We start from the raw sequence: 24,048 nt of genomic DNA, 5'->3' as shown, positions 1-24,048 counted from the left end.
TTACGTTATAACGTCATACCATATAACGCAATACGTTATAACGTCGTCCCACATAACGTAATACGTTATAACGTCTTCCCATATAACGTAATACGCTATAACGTCTTCCCATATATCGGAATACGTTATAACGTCATCCCATATAACGTAAAACGGTATAACGTCATACCATATAACCTATTTACGTTATAACGTCATACCATATAACGTAATACGGTATAACGTCATACCATATAACCTATTTACGTTATAACGTCATATCATATAACGTATTACGTTATAACGTCATCCCATATAACGTAATACGGTATAACGTCATACCATATAACCTATTTACGTTATAACGTCATACCATATAACCTATTTCGTTATAACGTCATCCCATATTACGTAATACGTTATAACGTCATCCTCTATAACGTAATACGTTATAACGTTGTACCATATAACCTATTTACGTTATAACGTCATACCATATAACGTAATACGTTATAACGTCGTTCCACATTCCGTAATACGTTATAACGTCTTCCCATATGACGCAATACGTTATAATTTCATACCATATAACGTAATACGTTATAACGTCATACCATATAATCTATTTCGTTATAACGTCATCCCATATAACGTAATACGTTATAACGTCATACCATATAACGCGATACGTTATAATATCATACCATATAACGTAATACGTTATAACGTCATCCCATATAACGTAATGCGTTATAACGTCGTCCCATATAACGCAATACGTTATAATTTCATACCATATAACGTAATACGTTATTACGGCATACCATATAACGTAATACGTTATAACGTTATACCATATAATCTATTACGTTATAACGTCACCCCATATAACGTAATACGTTATATCGTCATCCCATATAACGTAATTCGGTATAACGTCATACCATATAACCTATTGCGTTATAACGTCATACGATATAACCTATTTCGTTATAACTTCGTCCCACATAACGTAATACGTTATAACGACATCCCATATTACGTAATACGTTATAACGTCATCCCATATAACGAAATACGTTATAACTTCATCCCATATAGCGTAATAAGTTATAACGTCATCCCATATAACGTAACTCGGTATAACGTCATACCATATAACCTATTACGTTATAACGTCATACCGTATATCCTATTTCGTTATAACGTCATCCCATATAATGTATTACGTTATAACGTCATACCATATAACGCAATACGTTATAACGTCGTCCCACATAACGTAATACGTTATAACGTCATCCCATTTTACATAATACATTATAACGTCATCCCATATAACGAAATACGTTAATACGTCATCCCATATAACGTAATACGTTATAACGTCATCCCATATAACCTAATTCGGTATAACGTCATACCATATAGCCTATTACGTTATAACGTCATACCATATAACCTATTACGTTATAACGTCATCCCATATAACGTAATACGTTATAACGTCATCCCATATAACGTAATACGTTATATCGTCATCCCATATAACGCAATATGATATAATTTCACACAATATAACGTAATACGTTATAACGTCATACCATATAACCTATTTCGTTATAACGTCATCCCATATAACGTAATACGTTATAACGTCATACCATATAACGCAGTACGTTATAATTTCATACCATATAACGTAATACGTTATAACGTCATACCATATAACCTATTTCGTTATAACGTCTTCCCATATAACGTAATACGTTATAACGTCATCCCATATTACGTAATACGTTATAACGTCATCCTCTATAACGTAATACGTTATAACGTTATACCATATAACCTATTTACGTTATAACGTCATACCATATAACGTAATACGTTATAACGTCGTTCCACATACCGTAATACGTTATAACGTCTTCCCAGATAACGCAGTACGTTATAATTTCATACCATATAACGTAATACGTTATAACGTCATACCATATAACCTATTTCGTTATAACGTCATCCCATATAACGTAATACGTTATAGCGTCATACCATATAACGCGATACGTTATAATTTCATCCCATATAACGTAATACGTTATAACGTCATCCCATATAACGCAATACGTTATAATTTCACACAATATAACGTAATACGTTATAACGTCATACCATATAACCTATTTCGTTATAACGTCATCCCATATAACGTAATACGTTATAACGTCATACCATATAACGCAATACGTTATAATTTCATCCCATATAACGTAACTCGGTATACCGTCATACCATATAACCTATTACGTTATAACGTCATACCGTATATCCTATTTCGTTATAACGTCATCCCATATAATGTATTACGTTATAAAGTCATACCATATAACGCAATACGTTATAACGTCGTCCCACATAACGTAATACGTTATAACGTCATCCCATTTTACATAATACATAATAACGTCATCCCATATAACGAAATACGTTAATACATCATCCCATATAACGTAATACGTTATAACGTCATCCCATATAACCTAATTCGATATATCGTCATACCATATAGCCTATTACGTTATAACGTCATACCATATAACCTATTACGTTATAACGTCATCCCATATAACGTAATACGTTATAACGACATCCCATATAACGTAATACGTTATAACGTCATCCCATATAACGTAATACGTTATAACGTCATCCCATATAACGCAATACGTTATAATTTCACACAATATAACGTAATCCGTTATAACGTCATACCATATAACCTTTTTCGTTATAACGTCATCCCATATAACGTAATACGTTATAACGTCATCCCATATAACCTAATTCGATATATCGTCATACCATATAGCCTATTACGTTATAACGTCATACCATATAACCTATTACGTTATAACGTCATCCCATATAACCTATTTACGTTATAACGTCATACCATATAACCTATTTCGTTATAACGTCATCCCATATAACGTAATACGTTATAACGTCATCTCATATAACGTAATACGTTATAACGACATCCCATATAGCCTATTACGTTATAACGTCATACCATATAACCTATTAAGTTATAACGTCATCCCATATAACGTAATACGTTATAACGACATCCCATATAACGTAATACGTTATAACGTCATACCATATAACCTATTTACGTTATAACGTCATACCATATAACGTAATACGTTATAACGTCATACCATATAACCTATTACGTTATAACGTCATCCCATATAACGTAATACGTTATAACGACATCCCATAAAACGTAATACGTTATAACGTCATACCATATAACGTAATACGTTATAACGTCATCCCATATAACACAATACGTTATAATTTCACACAACATAATGTAATCCGTTATAACGTCATACCATATAACCTTTTTCGTTATAACGTCATCCCACATAACGTAATACGTTATAACGTCATACCATAAAACCTATTTCGTTATAACGTCTTCCCATATAACGTAATACGTTATAACGTCATCTCATATAACGTAATACGTTATAACGTCATCCCATATTACGTAATACGGTATAACGTCATACCATATAACCTATTTACGTTATAACGTCACACCATATAACGTAATACGTTATAACGTCATCCCATATAACGTAATTCGGTATAACGTCATACCATATAACCTATTGCGTTATAACGTCTTCCCATATAACGTAATACGTTATAACGTCATCTCATATAACGTAATACGTTATAACGTCATCCCATATTACGTAATACGGTATAACGTCATACCATATTACCTATTTACGTTATAACGTCACACCATATAACGTAATACGTTATAACGTCATCCCATATAACGTAATTCGGTATAACGTCATACCATATAACCTATTGCGTTATAACGTCATACGATATAACCTATTTCGTTATAACTTCGTCCCACATAACGTAATACGTTATAACGACATCCCATATTACGTAATACGTTATAACGTCATCCCATATAACGAAATACGTTATAACTTCATCCCATATAACGTAATAAGTTATAACGTCATCCCATATAACGTAACTCGGTATAAAGTCATACCATATAACCTATTACGTTATAACGTCATACCGTATATCCTATTTCGTTATAACGTCATCCCATATAATGTATTACGTTATAACGTCATACCATATAACGCAATACGTTATAACGTCGTCCCACATAACGTAATACGTTATAACGTCATCCCATTTTACATAATACATTATAACGTCATCCCATATAACGAAACACGTTAATACGTCATCCCATATAACGTAATACGTTATAACGTCATCCCATATAACCTAATTCGGTATAACGTCATACCATATAGCCTATTACGTTATAACGTCATACCATATAACCTATTACGTTATAACGTCATCCTCTATAACGCGATACGTTATAACGTCGTCCCATATAACGTAGTACGTTATAACGTCATCCCATATTACGTAATACGTTATAACGTCATCCTCTATAACGTAATACGTTATAACGTAATACCATATAACCTATTTACGTTATAGCGTCATACCATATAACGTAATACGTTATAACGTCGTTCCACATACCGTAATACGTTATAACGTCTTCCCATATAACGCAATACGTTATAATTTCATACCATATAACGTAATACGTTATAACGTCATACCATATAACCTATTTCGTTATAACGTCATCCCATATAACGTAATACGTTATAGCGTCATACCATATAACGCGATACGTTATAATTTCATCCCATATAACGTAATACGTTATAACGTCATCCCATATAACGCAATACGTTATAATTTCACACAATATAACGTAATACGTTATAACGTCATACCATATAACCTATTTCGTTATAACGTCATCCCATATAACGTAATACGTTATAACGTCATACCATATAACGCAATACGTTATAATTTCATCCCATATAACGTAACTCGGTATAACGTCATACCATATAACCTATTACGTTATAACGTCATACCGTATATCCTATTTCGTTATAACGTCATCCCATATAATGTATTACGTTATAACGTCATACCATATAACGCAATACGTTATAACGTCGTCCCACATAACGTAATACGTTATAGCGTCATCCCATTTTACATAATACATTATAACGTCATCCCATATAACGAAATACGTTAATACGTCATCCCATATAACGAAATACGTTAATACGTCATCCCATATAACGTAATACGTTATAACGTCATCCCATATAACCTAATTCGATATATCGTCATACCATATAGCCTATTACGTTATAACGTCATACCATATAACCTATTTACGTTATAACGTCATACCATATAACGTAATACGGTATAACGTCATACCATATAACCTATTTACGTTATAACGTCATATCACATAACGTATTACGTTATAACGTCATCCCATATAACGTAATACGGTATAACGTCATACCATATAACCTATTTACGTTATAACGTCATACCATATAACCTATTTCGTTATAACGTCATCCCATATAACGTAATACGTTATAACGTCATCTCATATAACGTAATACGTTATAACGACATCCCATATAGCCTATTACGTTATAACGTCATACCATATAACCTATTAAGTTATAACGTCATCCCATATAACGTAATACGTTATAACGACATCCCATATAACGTAATACGTTATAACGTCATACCATATAACCGATTTACGTTATAACGTCATACCATATAACGTAATACGTTATAACGTCATACCATATAACCTATTACGTTATAACGTCATCCCATATAACGTAATACGTTAATACGTCATCCCATATAACGTAATACGTTATAACGTCATCCCATATAACCTAATTCGATATATCGTCATACCATATAGCCTATTACGTTATAACGTCATACCATATAACCTATTTACGTTATAACGTCATACCATATAACGTAATACGGTATAACGTCATACCATATAACCTATTTACGTTATGACGTCATATCATATAACGTATTACGTTATAACGTCATCCCATATAACGTAATACGGTATAACGTCATACCATATAACCTATTTACGTTATAACGTCATACCATATAACCTATTTCGTTATAACGTCATCCCATATGACGTAATACGTTATAACGTCATCTCATATAACGTAATACGTTATAACGACATCCCATATAGCCTATCACATTATAACGTCATACCATGTAACCTATTAAGTTATAACGTCATCCCATATAACGTAATACGTTATAACGTCATCCCATATAACGCAATACGTTATAATTTCACACAATATAACGTAATCCGTTATAACGTCATACCATATAACCTTTTTCGTTATAACGACATCCCATATAACGCAATACGTTATAACGTCATACCATAAAACCTATTTCGTTATAACGTCTTCCCATATAACGTAATACGCTATAACGTCTTCCCATATAACGTAATACGTTATAACGTCATCCCATATAACGTAATACGGTATAACGTCATACCATATAACCTATTTACGTTATAACGTCATACCATATAACGTAATACGGTATAACGTCATACCATATAACCTATTTACGTTATAACGTCATATCATATAACGTATTACGTTATAACGTCTTCCCATATAACGTAATACGGTATAACGTCATACCATATAACCTATTTACGTTATAACGTCATACCATATAACCTATTTCGTTATAACGTCTTCCCATATAACGTAATACGCTATAACGTCTCCCATATAACGGAATACGTTATAACGTCATCCCATATAACGTAATACGGTATAACGTCATACCATATAACCTATTTACGTTATAACGTCATACCATATAACGTAATACGGTATAACGTCATACCATATAACCTATTTACGTTATAACGTCATATCATATAACGTATTACGTTATAACGTCATCCCATATAACGTAATACGGTATAACGTCATACCATATAACCTATTTACGTTATAACGTCATACCATATAACCTATTTCGTTATAACGTCATCCCATATAACGTAATACGTTATAACGTCATCTCATATAACGTAATACGTTATAACGACATCCCATATAACGCAATACGTTATAACATCGCCCCATATAACGTAATACGTTATAACGTCATCCCGTATTACGTAATACGTTATAACGTCATCCTCTATAACGCAATACGTTATAACGTCGTCCCATATAACGTAATACGTTATAACGCCATCCCATATTACGTAATACGTTATAACGTCATCCTCTATAACGTAATACGTTATAACGTTGTACCATATAACCTATTTACGATATAACGTCATACCATATAACGTAATACGTTATAACGTCTTAAACATTCCGTAATACGTTATAACGTCTTCTCATATAACGCAATACGTTATAATTTCATACCATATAACGTAACTCGGTATAACGTCATACCATATAACCTATTACGTTATAACGTCATACCGTATATCCTATTTCGTTATAACGTCATCCCATATAATGTATTACGTTATAACGTCATACCATATAACGCAATACGTTATAACGTCGTCCCACATAACGTAATACGTTATAACGTCATCCCATTTTACATAATACATTATAACGTCATCCCATATAACGAAATACGTTAATACGTCATCCCATATAACGTAATACGTTATAACGTCATCCCATATAACATAATTCGATATATCGTCATACCATATAGCCTATTACGTTATAACGTCATACCATATAACCTATTTCGTTATAACGTCATCCCATATAACGTAATACGTTATAACGTCATCTCATATAACGTAATACGTTATAACGACATCCCATATAACGCAATACGTTATAACATCGCCCCATATAACGTAATACGTTATAACGTCATCCCGTATTACGTAATACGTTATAACGACATCCCATATAACGCAATACGTTATAACATCGCCCCATATAACGTAATACGTTATAACGTCATCCCGTATTACGTAATACGTTATAACGTCATCCTCTATAACGCAATACGTTATAACGTCGTCCCATATAACGTAATACGTTATAACGCCATCCCATATTACGTAATACGTTATAACGTCATCCTCTATAACGTAATACGTTATAACGTTGTACCATATAACCTATTTACGATATAACGTCATACCATATAACGTAATACGTTATAACGTCTTCCACATTCCGTAATACGTTATAACGTCTTCTCATATAACGCAATACGTTATAATTTCATACCATATAACGTAACTCGGTATAACGTCATACCATATAACCTATTACGTTATAACGTCATACCATATAACCTATTTACGTTATAACGTCATACCATATAACGTAATACGGTATAACGTCATACCATATAACCTATTTACGTTATAACGTCATATCATATAACGTATTACGTTATAACGTCATCCCATATAACGTAATACGGTATAACGTCATACCATATAACCTATTTACGTTATAACGTCATCCCATATAACCTAATTCGATATATCGTCATACCATATAGCCTATTACGTTATAACGTCATACCATATAACCTATTTCGTTATAACGTCATCCCATATAACGTAATACGTTATAACGTCATCTCATATAACGTAATACGTTATAACGACATCCCATATAACGCAATACGTTATAACATCGCCCCATATAACGTAATACGTTATAACGTCATCTCATATAACGTAATACGTTATAACGAAATCCCATATAGCCTATTACGTTATAACGTCATACCATATAACCTATTAAGTTATAACGTCATCCCATATAACGTAATACGTTATAACGACATCCCATATAACGTAATACGTTATAACGTCATCCCATATAACGTAATACGTTATAACGTCATCCCATATAACGCAATACGTTATAATTTCACACAATATAACGTAATACGTTATAACGTCATACCATATAACCTTTTTCGTTATAACGTCATCCCATATAACGTAATACGTTATAACGTCATCCCATACAACGTATTACGTTATAACGTCATCCCATATAACGTAATACGGTATAACGTCATACCATATAACCTATTTACGTTATAACGTCATACCATATAACCTATTTCGTTATAACGTCATACCATATAACGCAATACGTTATAATTTCATCCCATATAACGTAACTCGGTATAACGTCATACCATATAACCTATTACGTTATAACGTCATACCGTATATCCTATTTCGTTATAACGTCATCCCATATAATGTATTACGTTATAACGTCATACCATATAACGCAATACGTTATAACGTCGTCCCACATAACGTAATACGTTATAACGTCATCCCATTTTACATTATACATTATAACGTCATCCCATATAACGAAATACGTTAATACGTCATCCCATATAACGTAATACGTTATAACGTCATCCCATATAACCTAATTCGATATATCGTCATACCATATAGCCTATTACGTTATAACGTCATACCATATAACCTATTACGTTGTAACGTCATCCCATATAACGTAATACGTTATAACGACATCCCATATAACGTAATACGTTATAACGTCATCCCATATAACGTAATACGTTATAACGTCATCCCATATAACGCAATACGTTATAATTTCACACAATATAACGTAATACGTTATAACGTCATACCATATAACCTTTTTCGTTATAACGTCATCCCATATAACGTAATACGTTATAACGTCATACCATAAAACCTATTTACGTTATAACGTCATACCATATAACGTAATACGGTATAACGTCATACCATATAACGCAATACGTTATAATTTCATCCCATATAACGTAACTCGGTATAACGTCATACCATATAACCTATTACGTTATAACGTCATACCGTATATCCTATTTCGTTATAACGTCATCCCATATAATGTATTACGTTATAACGTCATACCATATAACGCAATACGTTATAACGTCGTCCCACATAACGTAATACGTTATAACGTCTTCCCATATAACGTAATACGCTATAACGTCTTCCCATATATCGGAATACGTTATAACGTCATCCCATATAACGTAAAACGGTATAACGTCATACCATATAACCTATTTACGTTATAACGTCATACCATATAACGTAATACGGTATAACGTCATACCATATAACCTATTTACGTTATAACGTCATATCATATAACGTATTACGTTATAACGTCATCCCATATAACGTAATACGGTATAACGTCATACCATATAACCTATTTACGTTATAACGTCATACCATATAACCTATTTCGTTATAACGTCATCCCATATTACGTAATACGTTATAACGTCATCCTCTATAACGTAATACGTTATAACGTTGTACCATATAACCTATTTACGTTATAACGTCATACCATATAACGTAATACGTTATAACGTCGTTCCACATTCCGTAATACGTTATAACGTCTTCCCATATGACGCAATACGTTATAATTTCATACCATATAACGTAATACGTTATAACGTCATACCATATAATCTATTTCGTTATAACGTCATCCCATATAACGTAATACGTTATAACGTCATACCATACAACGCGATACGTTATAATATCATACCATATAACGTAATACGTTATAACGTCATCCCATATAACGTAATGCGTTATAACGTCGTCCCATATAACGCAATACGTTATAATTTCATACCATATAACGTAATACGTTATTACGGCATACCATATAACGTAATACGTTATAACGTTATACCATATAATCTATTACGTTATAACGTCACCCCATATAACGTAATACGTTATATCGTCATCCCATATAACGTAATTCGGTATAACGTCATACCATATAACCTATTGCGTTATAACGTCATACGATATAACCTATTTCGTTATAACTTCGTCCCACATAACGTAATACGTTATAACGACATCCCATATTACGTAATACGTTATAACGTCATCCCATATAACGAAATACGTTATAACTTCATCCCATATAGCGTAATAAGTTATAACGTCATCCCATATAACGTAACTCGGTATAACGTCATACCATATAACCTATTACGTTATAACGTCATACCGTATATCCTATTTCGTTATAACGTCATCCCATATAATGTATTACGTTATAACGTCATACCATATAACGCAATACGTTATAACGTCGTCCCACATAACGTAATACGTTATAACGTCATCCCATTTTACATAATACATTATAACGTCATCCCATATAACGAAATACGTTAATACGTCATCCCATATAACGTAATACGTTATAACGTCATCCCATATAACCTAATTCGGTATAACGTCATACCATATAGCCTATTACGTTATAACGTCATACCATATAACCTATTACGTTATAACGTCATCCCATATAACGTAATACGTTATAACGTCATCCCATATAACGTAATACGTTATATCGTCATCCCATATAACGCAATATGATATAATTTCACACAATATAACGTAATACGTTATAACGTCATACCATATAACCTATTTCGTTATAACGTCATCCCATATAACGTAATACGTTATAACGTCATACCATATAACGCAGTACGTTATAATTTCATACCATATAACGTAATACGTTATAACGTCATACCATATAACCTATTTCGTTATAACGTCTTCCCATATAACGTAATACGTTATAACGTCATCCCATATTACGTAATACGTTATAACGTCATCCTCTATAACGTAATACGTTATAACGTTATACCATATAACCTATTTACGTTATAACGTCATACCATATAACGTAATACGTTATAACGTCGTTCCACATACCGTAATACGTTATAACGTCTTCCCAGATAACGCAGTACGTTATAATTTCATACCATATAACGTAATACGTTATAACGTCATACCATATAACCTATTTCGTTATAACGTCATCCCATATAACGTAATACGTTATAGCGTCATACCATATAACGCGATACGTTATAATTTCATCCCATATAACGTAATACGTTATAACGTCATCCCATATAACGCAATACGTTATAATTTCACACAATATAACGTAATACGTTATAACGTCATACCATATAACCTATTTCGTTATAACGTCATCCCATATAACGTAATACGTTATAACGTCATACCATATAACGCAATACGTTATAATTTCATCCCATATAACGTAACTCGGTATACCGTCATACCATATAACCTATTACGTTATAACGTCATACCGTATATCCTATTTCGTTATAACGTCATCCCATATAATGTATTACGTTATAAAGTCATACCATATAACGCAATACGTTATAACGTCGTCCCACATAACGTAATACGTTATAACGTCATCCCATTTTACATAATACATAATAACGTCATCCCATATAACGAAATACGTTAATACATCATCCCATATAACGTAATACGTTATAACGTCATCCCATATAACCTAATTCGATATATCGTCATACCATATAGCCTATTACGTTATAACGTCATACCATATAACCTATTACGTTATAACGTCATCCCATATAACGTAATACGTTATAACGACATCCCATATAACGTAATACGTTATAACGTCATCCCATATAACGTAATACGTTATAACGTCATCCCATATAACGCAATACGTTATAATTTCACACAATATAACGTAATCCGTTATAACGTCATACCATATAACCTTTTTCGTTATAACGTCATCCCATATAACGTAATACGTTATAACGTCATCCCATATAACCTAATTCGATATATCGTCATACCATATAGCCTATTACGTTATAACGTCATACCATATAACCTATTACGTTATAACGTCATCCCATATAACCTATTTACGTTATAACGTCATACCATATAACCTATTTCGTTATAACGTCATCCCATATAACGTAATACGTTATAACGTCATCTCATATAACGTAATACGTTATAACGACATCCCATATAGCCTATTACGTTATAACGTCATACCATATAACCTATTAAGTTATAACGTCATCCCATATAACGTAATACGTTATAACGACATCCCATATAACGTAATACGTTATAACGTCATACCATATAACCTATTTACGTTATAACGTCATACCATATAACGTAATACGTTATAACGTCATACCATATAACCTATTACGTTATAACGTCATCCCATATAACGTAATACGTTATAACGACATCCCATAAAACGTAATACGTTATAACGTCATACCATATAACGTAATACGTTATAACGTCATCCCATATAACACAATACGTTATAATTTCACACAACATAATGTAATCCGTTATAACGTCATACCATATAACCTTTTTCGTTATAACGTCATCCCACATAACGTAATACGTTATAACGTCATACCATAAAACCTATTTCGTTATAACGTCTTCCCATATAACGTAATACGTTATAACGTCATCTCATATAACGTAATACGTTATAACGTCATCCCATATTACGTAATACGGTATAACGTCATACCATATAACCTATTTACGTTATAACGTCACACCATATAACGTAATACGTTATAACGTCATCCCATATAACGTAATTCGGTATAACGTCATACCATATAACCTATTGCGTTATAACGTCTTCCCATATAACGTAATACGTTATAACGTCATCTCATATAACGTAATACGTTATAACGTCATCCCATATTACGTAATACGGTATAACGTCATCCCATATTACGTAATACGGTATAACGTCATACCATATAACCTATTTACGTTATAACGTCACACCATATAACGTAATACGTTATAACGTCATCCCATATAACGTAATTCGGTATAACGTCATACCATATAACCTATTGCGTTATAACGTCTTCCCATATAACGTAATACGTTATAACGTCATCTCATATAACGTAATACGTTATAACGTCATCCCATATAACGTAATTCGGTATAACGTCATACCATATAACCTATTGCGTTATAACGTCTTCCCATATAACGCAATACGTTATAACGTCGTCCCACATAACGTAATACGTTATAACGTCATCCCATTTTACATAATACATTATAACGTCATCCCATATAACGAAACACGTTAATACGTCATCCCATATAACGTAATACGTTATAACGTCATCCCATATAACCTAATTCGGTATAACGTCATACCATATAGCCTATTACGTTATAACGTCATCCCATATAACGTAATACGTTATAGCGTCATACCATATAACGCGATACGTTATAATTTCATCCCATATAACGTAATACGTTATAACGTCATCCCATATAACGCAATACGTTATAATTTCACACAATATAACGTAATACGTTATAACGTCATACCATATAACCTATTTCGTTATAACGTCATCCCATATAACGTAATACGTTATAACGTCATACCATATAAAGCAATACGTTATAATTTCATCCCATATAACGTAACTCGGTATAACGTCATACCATATAACCTATTACGTTATAACGTCATACCGTATATCCTATTTCGTTATAACGTCATCCCATATAATGTATTACGTTATAACGTCATACCATATAACGCAATACGTTATAACGTCGTCCCACATAACGTAATACGTTATAGCGTCATCCCATTTTACATAATACATTATAACGTCATCCCATATAACGAAATACGTTAATACGTCATCCCATATAACGAAATACGTTAATACGTCATCCCATATAACGTAATACGTTATAACGTCATCCCATATAACCTAATTCGATATATCGTCATACCATATAGCCTATTACGTTATAACGTCATACCATATAACCTATTTACGTTATAACGTCATACCATATAACGTAATACGGTATAACGTCATACCATATAACCTATTTACGTTATAACGTCATATCACATAACGTATTACGTTATAACGTCATCCCATATAACGTAATACGGTATAACGTCATACCATATAACCTATTTACGTTATAACGTCATACCATATAACCTATTTCGTTATAACGTCATCCCATATAACGTAATACGTTATAACGTCATCTCATATAACGTAATACGTTATAACGACATCCCATATAGCCTATTACGTTATAACGTCATACCATATAACCTATTAAGTTATAACGTCATCCCATATAACGTAATACGTTATAACGACATCCCATATAACGTATAACGTTATAACGTCATACCATATAACCGATTTACGTTATAACGTCATACCATATAACGTAATACGTTATAACGTCATACCATATAACCTATTACGTTATAACGTCATCCCATATAACGTAATACGTTAATACGTCATCCCATATAACGTAATACGTTATAACGTCATCCCATATAACCTAATTCGATATATCGTCATACCATATAGCCTATTACGTTATAACGTCATACCATATAACCTATTTACGTTATAACGTCATACCATATAACGTAATACGGTATAACGTCATACCATATAACCTATTTACGTTATGACGTCATATCATATAACGTATTACGTTATAACGTCATCCCATATAACGTAATACGGTATAACGTCATACCATATAACCTATTTACGTTATAACGTCATACCATATAACCTATTTCGTTATAACGTCATCCCATATGACGTAATACGTTATAACGTCATCTCATATAACGTAATACGTTATAACGACATCCCATATAGCCTATCACATTATAACGTCATACCATGTAACCTATTAAGTTATAACGTCATCCCATATAACGTAATACGTTATAACGACATCCCATATAACGTAATACGTTATAACGTCATACCATATAACCGATTTACGTTATAACGTCATACCATATAACGTAATACGTTATAACGTCATACCATATAACCTATTACGTTATAACGTCATCCCATATAACGTAATACGTTATAACGACATCCCATATAACGTAATACGTTATAACGTCATCCCATATAACGTAATACGTTATAACGTCATCCCATATAACGCAATACGTTATAATTTCACACAATATAACGTAATCCGTTATAACGTCATACCATATAACCTTTTTCGTTATAACGACATCCCATATAACGTAATACGTTATAACGTCATACCATAAAACCTATTTCGTTATAACGTCTTCCCATATAACGTAATACGCTATAACGTCTTCCCATATAACGTAATACGTTATAACGTCATCCCATATAACGTAATACGGTATAACGTCATACCATATAACCTATTTACGTTGTAACGTCATACCATATAACGTAATACGGTATAACGTCATACCATATAACCTATTTACGTTATAACGTCATATCATATAACGTATTACGTTATAACGTCTTCCCATATAACGTAATACGGTATAACGTCATACCATATAACCTATTTACGTTATAACGTCATACCATATAACCTATTTCGTTATAACGTCTTCCCATATAACGTAATACGCTATAACGTCTCCCATATAACGGAATACGTTATAACGTCATCCCATATAACGTAATACGGTATAACGTCATACCATATAACCTATTTACGTTATAACGTCATACCATATAACGTAATACGGTATAACGTCATACCATATAACCTATTTACGTTATAACGTCATATCATATAACGTATTACGTTATAACGTCATCCCATATAACGTAATACGGTATAACGTCATACCATATAACCTATTTACGTTATAACGTCATACCATATAACCTATTTCGTTATAACGTCATCCCATATAACGTAATACGTTATAACGTCATCTCATGTAACGTAATACGTTATAACGACATCCCATATAACGCAATACGTTATAACATCGCCCCATATAACGTAATACGTTATAACGTCATCCCGTATTACGTAATACGTTATAACGTCATCCTCTATAACGCAATACGTTATAACGTCGTCCCATATAACGTAATACGTTATAACGCCATCCCATATTACGTAATACGTTATAACGTCATCCTCTATAACGTAATACGTTATAGCGTTGTACCATATAACCTATTTACGATATAACGTCATACCATATAACGTAATACGTTATAACGTCTTAAACATTCCGTAATACGTTATAACGTCTTCTCATATAACGCAATACGTTATAATTTCATACCATATAACGTAACTCGGTATAACGTCATACCATATAACCTATTACGTTATAACGTCATACCGTATATCCTATTTCGTTATAACGTCATCCCATATAATGTATTACGTTATAACGTCATACCATATAACGCAATACGTTATAACGTCGTCCCACATAACGTAATACGTTATAACGTCATCCCATTTTACATAATACATTATAACGTCATCCCATATAACGAAATACGTTAATACGTCATCCCATATAACGTAATACGTTATAACGTCATCCCATATAACCTAATTCGATATATCGTCATACCATATAGCCTATTACGTTATAACGTCATACCATATAACCTATTTCGTTATAACGTCATCCCATATAACGTAATACGTTATAACGTCATCTCATATAACGTAATACGTTATAACGACATCCCATATAACGCAATACGTTATAACATCGCCCCATATAACGTAATACGTTATAACGTCATCCCGTATTACGTAATACGTTATAACGACATCCCATATAACGCAATACGTTATAACATCGCCCCATATAACGTAATACGTTATAACGTCATCCCGTATTACGTAATACGTTATAACGTCTTCCACATTCCGTAATACGTTATAACGTCTTCTCATATAACGCAATACGTTATAATTTCATACCATATAACGTAACTCGGTATAACGTCATACCATATAACCTATTACGTTATAACGTCATACCATATAACCTATTTACGTTATAACGTCATACCATATAACGTAATACGGTATAACGTCATACCATATAACCTATTTACGTTATAACGTCATATCATATAACGTATTACGTTATAACGTCATCCCATATAACGTAATACGGTATAACGTCATACCATATAACCTATTTACGTTATAACGTCATACCATATAACCTATTAAGTTATAACGTCATCCCATATAACGTAATACGTTATAACGACATCCCATATAACGTAATACGTTATAACGTCATACCATATAACCGATTTACGTTATAACGTCATACCATATAACCGATTTACGTTATAACGTCATACCATATAACGTAATACGTTATAACGTCATACCATATAACCTATTACGTTATAACGTCATCCCATATAACGTAATACGTTATAACGACATCCCATATAACGTAATACGTTATAACGTCATCCCATATAACGTAATACGTTATAACGTCATCCCATATAACGCAATACGTTATAATTTCACACAATATAACGTAATCCGTTATAACGTCATACCATATAACCTTTTTCGTTATAACGTCATCCCATATAACTTAATACGTTATAACGTCATACCATAAAACCTATTTCGTTATAACGTCTTCCCATATAACGTAATACGCTATAACGTCTTCCCATATAACGGAATACGTTATAACGTCATCCCATATAACGTAATACGGTATAACGTCATACCATATAACCTATTTACGTTATAACGTCATACCATATAACGTAATACGGTATAACGTCATACCATATAACCTATTTACGTTATACCGTCATATCATATAACGTATTACGTTATAACGTCATCCCATATAACGTAATACGGTATAACGTCATACCATATAACCTATTTACGTTATAACGTCATACCATATAACCTATTTCTTTATAACGTCTTCCCATATAACGTAATACGCTATAACGTCTTCCCATATAACGGAATACGTTATAACGTCATCCCATATAACGTAATACGGTATAACGTCATACCATATAACCTATTTACGTTATAACGTCATACCATATAACGTAATACGGTATAACGTCATACCATATAACCTATTTACGTTATAACGTCATATCATATAACGTATTACGTTATAACGTCATCCCATATAACGTAATACGGTATAACGTCATACCATATAACCTTTTTACGTTATAACGTCATACCATATAACCTATTTCGTTATAACGTCATCCCATATAACGTAATACGTTATAACGTCATCTCATATAACGTAATACGTTATAACGACATCCCATATAGCCTATTACGTTATAACGTCATACCATATAGCCTATTACGTTATAACGTCATCCCATATAACGTAATACGTTATAACGACATCCCATATAACGTAATACGTTATAACGTCATACCATATAACCTATTTACGTTATAACGTCATACCATATAACGTAATACGTTATAACGTCATACCATATAACCTATTACGTTATAACGTCATCCCATATAACGTAATACGTTATAACGACATCCCATATAACGTAATACGTTATAACGTCATCCCATATAACGTAATACGTTATAACGTCATCCCATATAACGCAATACGTTATAATTTCACACAATATAACGTAATCCGTTATAACGTCATACCATATAACCTTTTTCGTTATAACGACATCCCATATAACGTAATACGTTATAACGTCATACCATAAAACCTATTTCGTTATAACGTCTTCCCATATAACGTAATACGCTATAACGTCTTCCCATATAACGGAATACGTTATAACGTCATCCCATATAACGTAATACGGTATAACGTCATACCATATAACCTATTTACGTTATAACGTCATACCATATAACGTAATACGGTATAACGTCATACCATATAACCTATTTACGTTATAACGTCATATCATATAACGTATTACGTTATAACGTCTTCCCATATAACGTAATACGGTATAACGTCATACCATATAACCTATTTACGTTATAACGTCATACCATATAACCTATTTCGTTATAACGTCTTCCCATATAACGTAATACGCTATAACGTCTCCCATATAACGGAATACGTTATAACGTCATCCCATATAACGTAATACGGTATAACGTCATACCATATAATCTATTTACGTTATAACGTCATACCATATAACGTAATACGGTATAACGTCATACCATATAACCTATTTACGTTATAACGTCATATCATATAACGTATTACGTTATAACGTCATCCCATATAACGTAATACGGTATAACGTCATACCATATAACCTATTTACGTTATAACGTCATACCATATAACCTATTTCGTTATAACGTCATCCCATATAACGTAATACGTTATAACGTCATCTCATATAACGTAATACGTTATAACGACATCCCATATAACGCAATACGTTATAACATCGCCCCATATAACGTAATACGTTATAACGTCATCCAGTATTACGTAATACGTTATAACGTCATCCTCTATAACGCAATACGTTATAACGTCGTCCCATATAACGTAATACGTTATAACGCCATCCCATATTACGTAATACGTTATAACGTCATCCTCTATAACGTAATACGTCATAACGTTATACCATATAACCTATTTACGTTATAACGTCATACCATATAACGTAATACGTTATAACGTCGTTCCACATACCGTAATACGTTATAACGTCTTCCCATATAACGCAATACGTTATAATTTCATACCATATAACGTAACTCGGTATAACGTCATACCATATAACCTATTACGTTATAACGTCATACCGTATATCCTATTTCGTTATAACTTCATCCCATATAATGTATTACGTTATAACGTCATACCATATAACGCAATACGTTATAACGTCGTCCCACATAACGTAATACGTTATAACGTCATCCCATTTTACATAATACATTATAACGTCATCCCATATAACGAAATACGTTAATACGTCATCCCATATAACGTAATACGTTATAACGTCATCCCATATAACCTAATTCGATATATCGTCATACCATATAGCCTATTACGTTATAACGTCATACCATATAACCTATTACGTTATAACGTCATCCCATATAACGTAATACGTTATAACGACATCCCATATAACGTAATACGTTATAACGTCATCCCATATAACGTAATACGTTATAACGTCATCCCATATAACGCAATACGTTATAATTTCACACAACATAACGTAATCCGTTATAACGTCATACCATATAACCTTTTTCGTTATAACGTCATCCCATATAACGTAATACGTTATAACGTCATACCATAAAACCTATTTCGTTATAACGTCTTCCCATATAACGTAATGCGCTATAACGTCTTCCCATATAACGGAATACGTTATACCGTCATCCCATATAACGTAATACGGTATAACGTCATACCATATAACCTATTTACGATATAACGTCATACCATATAACGTAATACGGTATAACGTCATACCATATAACCTATTTACGTTATAACGTCATATCATATAACGTATTACGTTATAACGTCATCCCATATAACGTAATACGGTATAACGTCATACCATATAACCTATTTACGTTATAACGTCATACCATATAACCTATTTCGTTATAACGTCATCCCATATAACGTAATACGTTATAACGTCATCTCATATAACGTAATACGTTATAACGTCATCCCATATTACGTAATACGGTATAACGTCATACCATATAACCTATTTACGTTATAACGTCACACCATATAACGTAATACGTTATAACGTCATCCCATATAACGTAATTCGGTATAACGTCATACCATATAACCTATTACGTTATAACGTCATACGATATAACCTATTTCGTTATAACTTCGTCCCATATAACGTAATACGTTATAACGTCATCCCATATAACGTAATACGTTATAACGTCATCCCATATAACGCAATACGTTATAATTTCACACAATATAACGTAATCCGTTATAACGTCATACCATATAACCTTTTTCGTTATAACGACATCCCATATAACGTAATACGTTATAACGTCATACCATAAAACCTATTTCGTTATAACGTCTTCCCATATAACGTAATACGCTATAACGTCTTCCCATATAACGTAATACGTTATAACGTCATCCCATATAACGTAATACGGTATAACGTCATACCATATAACCTATTTACGTTATAACGTCATACCATATAACGTAATACGGTATAACGTCATACCATATAACCTATTTACGTTATAACGTCATATCATATAACGTATTACGTTATAACGTCTTCCCATATAACGTAATACGGTATAACGTCATACCATATAACCTATTTACGTTATAACGTCATACCATATAACCTATTTCGTTATAACGTCTTCCCATATAACGTAATACGCTATAACGTCTCCCATATAACGGAATACGTTATAACGTCATCCCATATAACGTAATACGGTATAACGTCATACCATATAACCTATTTACGTTATAACGTCATACCATATAACGTAATACGGTATAACGTCATACCATATAACCTATTTACGTTATAACGTCATATCATATAACGTATTACGTTATAACGTCATCCCATATAACGTAATACGGTATAACGTCATACCATATAACCTATTTACGTTATAACGTCATACCATATAACCTATTTCGTTATAACGTCATCCCATATAACGTAATACGTTATAACGTCATCTCATATAACGTAATACGTTATAACGACATCCCATATAACGCAATACGTTATAACATCGCCCCATATAACGTAATACGTTATAACGTCATCCCGTATTACGTAATACGTTATAACGTCATCCTCTATAACGCAATACGTTATAACGTCGTCCCATATAACGTAATACGTTATAACGCCATCCCATATTACGTAATACGTTATAACGTCATCCTCTATAACGTAATACGTTATAACGTTGTACCATATAACCTATTTACGATATAACGTCATACCATATAACGTAATACGTTATAACGTCTTAAACATTCCGTAATACGTTATAACGTCTTCTCATATAACGCAATACGTTATAATTTCATACCATATAACGTAACTCGGTATAACGTCATACCATATAACCTATTACGTTATAACGTCATACCGTATATCCTATTTCGTTATAACGTCATCCCATATAATGTATTACGTTATAACGTCATACCATATAACGCAATACGTTATAACGTCGTCCCACATAACGTAATACGTTATAACGTCATCCCATTTTACATAATACATTATAACGTCATCCCATATAACGAAATACGTTAATACGTCATCCCATATAACGTAATACGTTATAACGTCATCCCATATAACCTAATTCGATATATCGTCATACCATATAGCCTATTACGTTATAACGTCATACCATATAACCTATTTCGTTATAACGTCATCCCATATAACGTAATACGTTATAACGTCATCTCATATAACGTAATACGTTATAACGACATCCCATATAACGCAATACGTTATAACATCGCCCCATATAACGTAATACGTTATAACGTCATCCCGTATTACGTAATACGTTATAACGACATCCCATATAACGCAATACGTTATAACATCGCCCCATATAACGTAATACGTTATAACGTCATCCCGTATTACGTAATACGTTATAACGTCATCCTCTATAACGCAATACGTTATAACGTCGTCCCATATAACGTAATACGTTATAACGCCATCCCATATTACGTAATACTTTATAACGTCATCCTCTATAACGTAATACGTTATAACGTTGTACCATATAACCTATTTACGATATAACGTCATACCATATAACGTAATACGTTATAACGTCTTCCACATTCCGTAATACGTTATAACGTCTTCTCATATAACGCAATACGTTATAATTTCATACCATATAACGTAACTCGGTATAACGTCATACCATATAACCTATTACGTTATAACGTCATACCATATAACCTATTTACGTTATAACGTCATACCATATAACGTAATACGGTATAACGTCATACCATATAACCTATTTACGTTATAACGTCATATCATATAACGTATTACGTTATAACGTCATCCCATATAACGTAATACGGTATAACGTCATACCATATAACCTATTTACGTTATAACGTCATACCATATAACCTATTTCGTTATAACGTCATCCCATATAACGTA

Source organism: Bombus vancouverensis, unplaced genomic scaffold, assembly GCF_051014615.1.
Source record: "Bombus vancouverensis nearcticus unplaced genomic scaffold, iyBomVanc1_principal scaffold0018, whole genome shotgun sequence".
In the NCBI taxonomy this organism is placed as follows: Eukaryota; Metazoa; Arthropoda; class Insecta; order Hymenoptera; family Apidae; genus Bombus; species Bombus vancouverensis.
The sequence above is the reverse complement of the archived record's forward strand: the minus strand, read 5'-3'. Positions refer to the sequence as shown.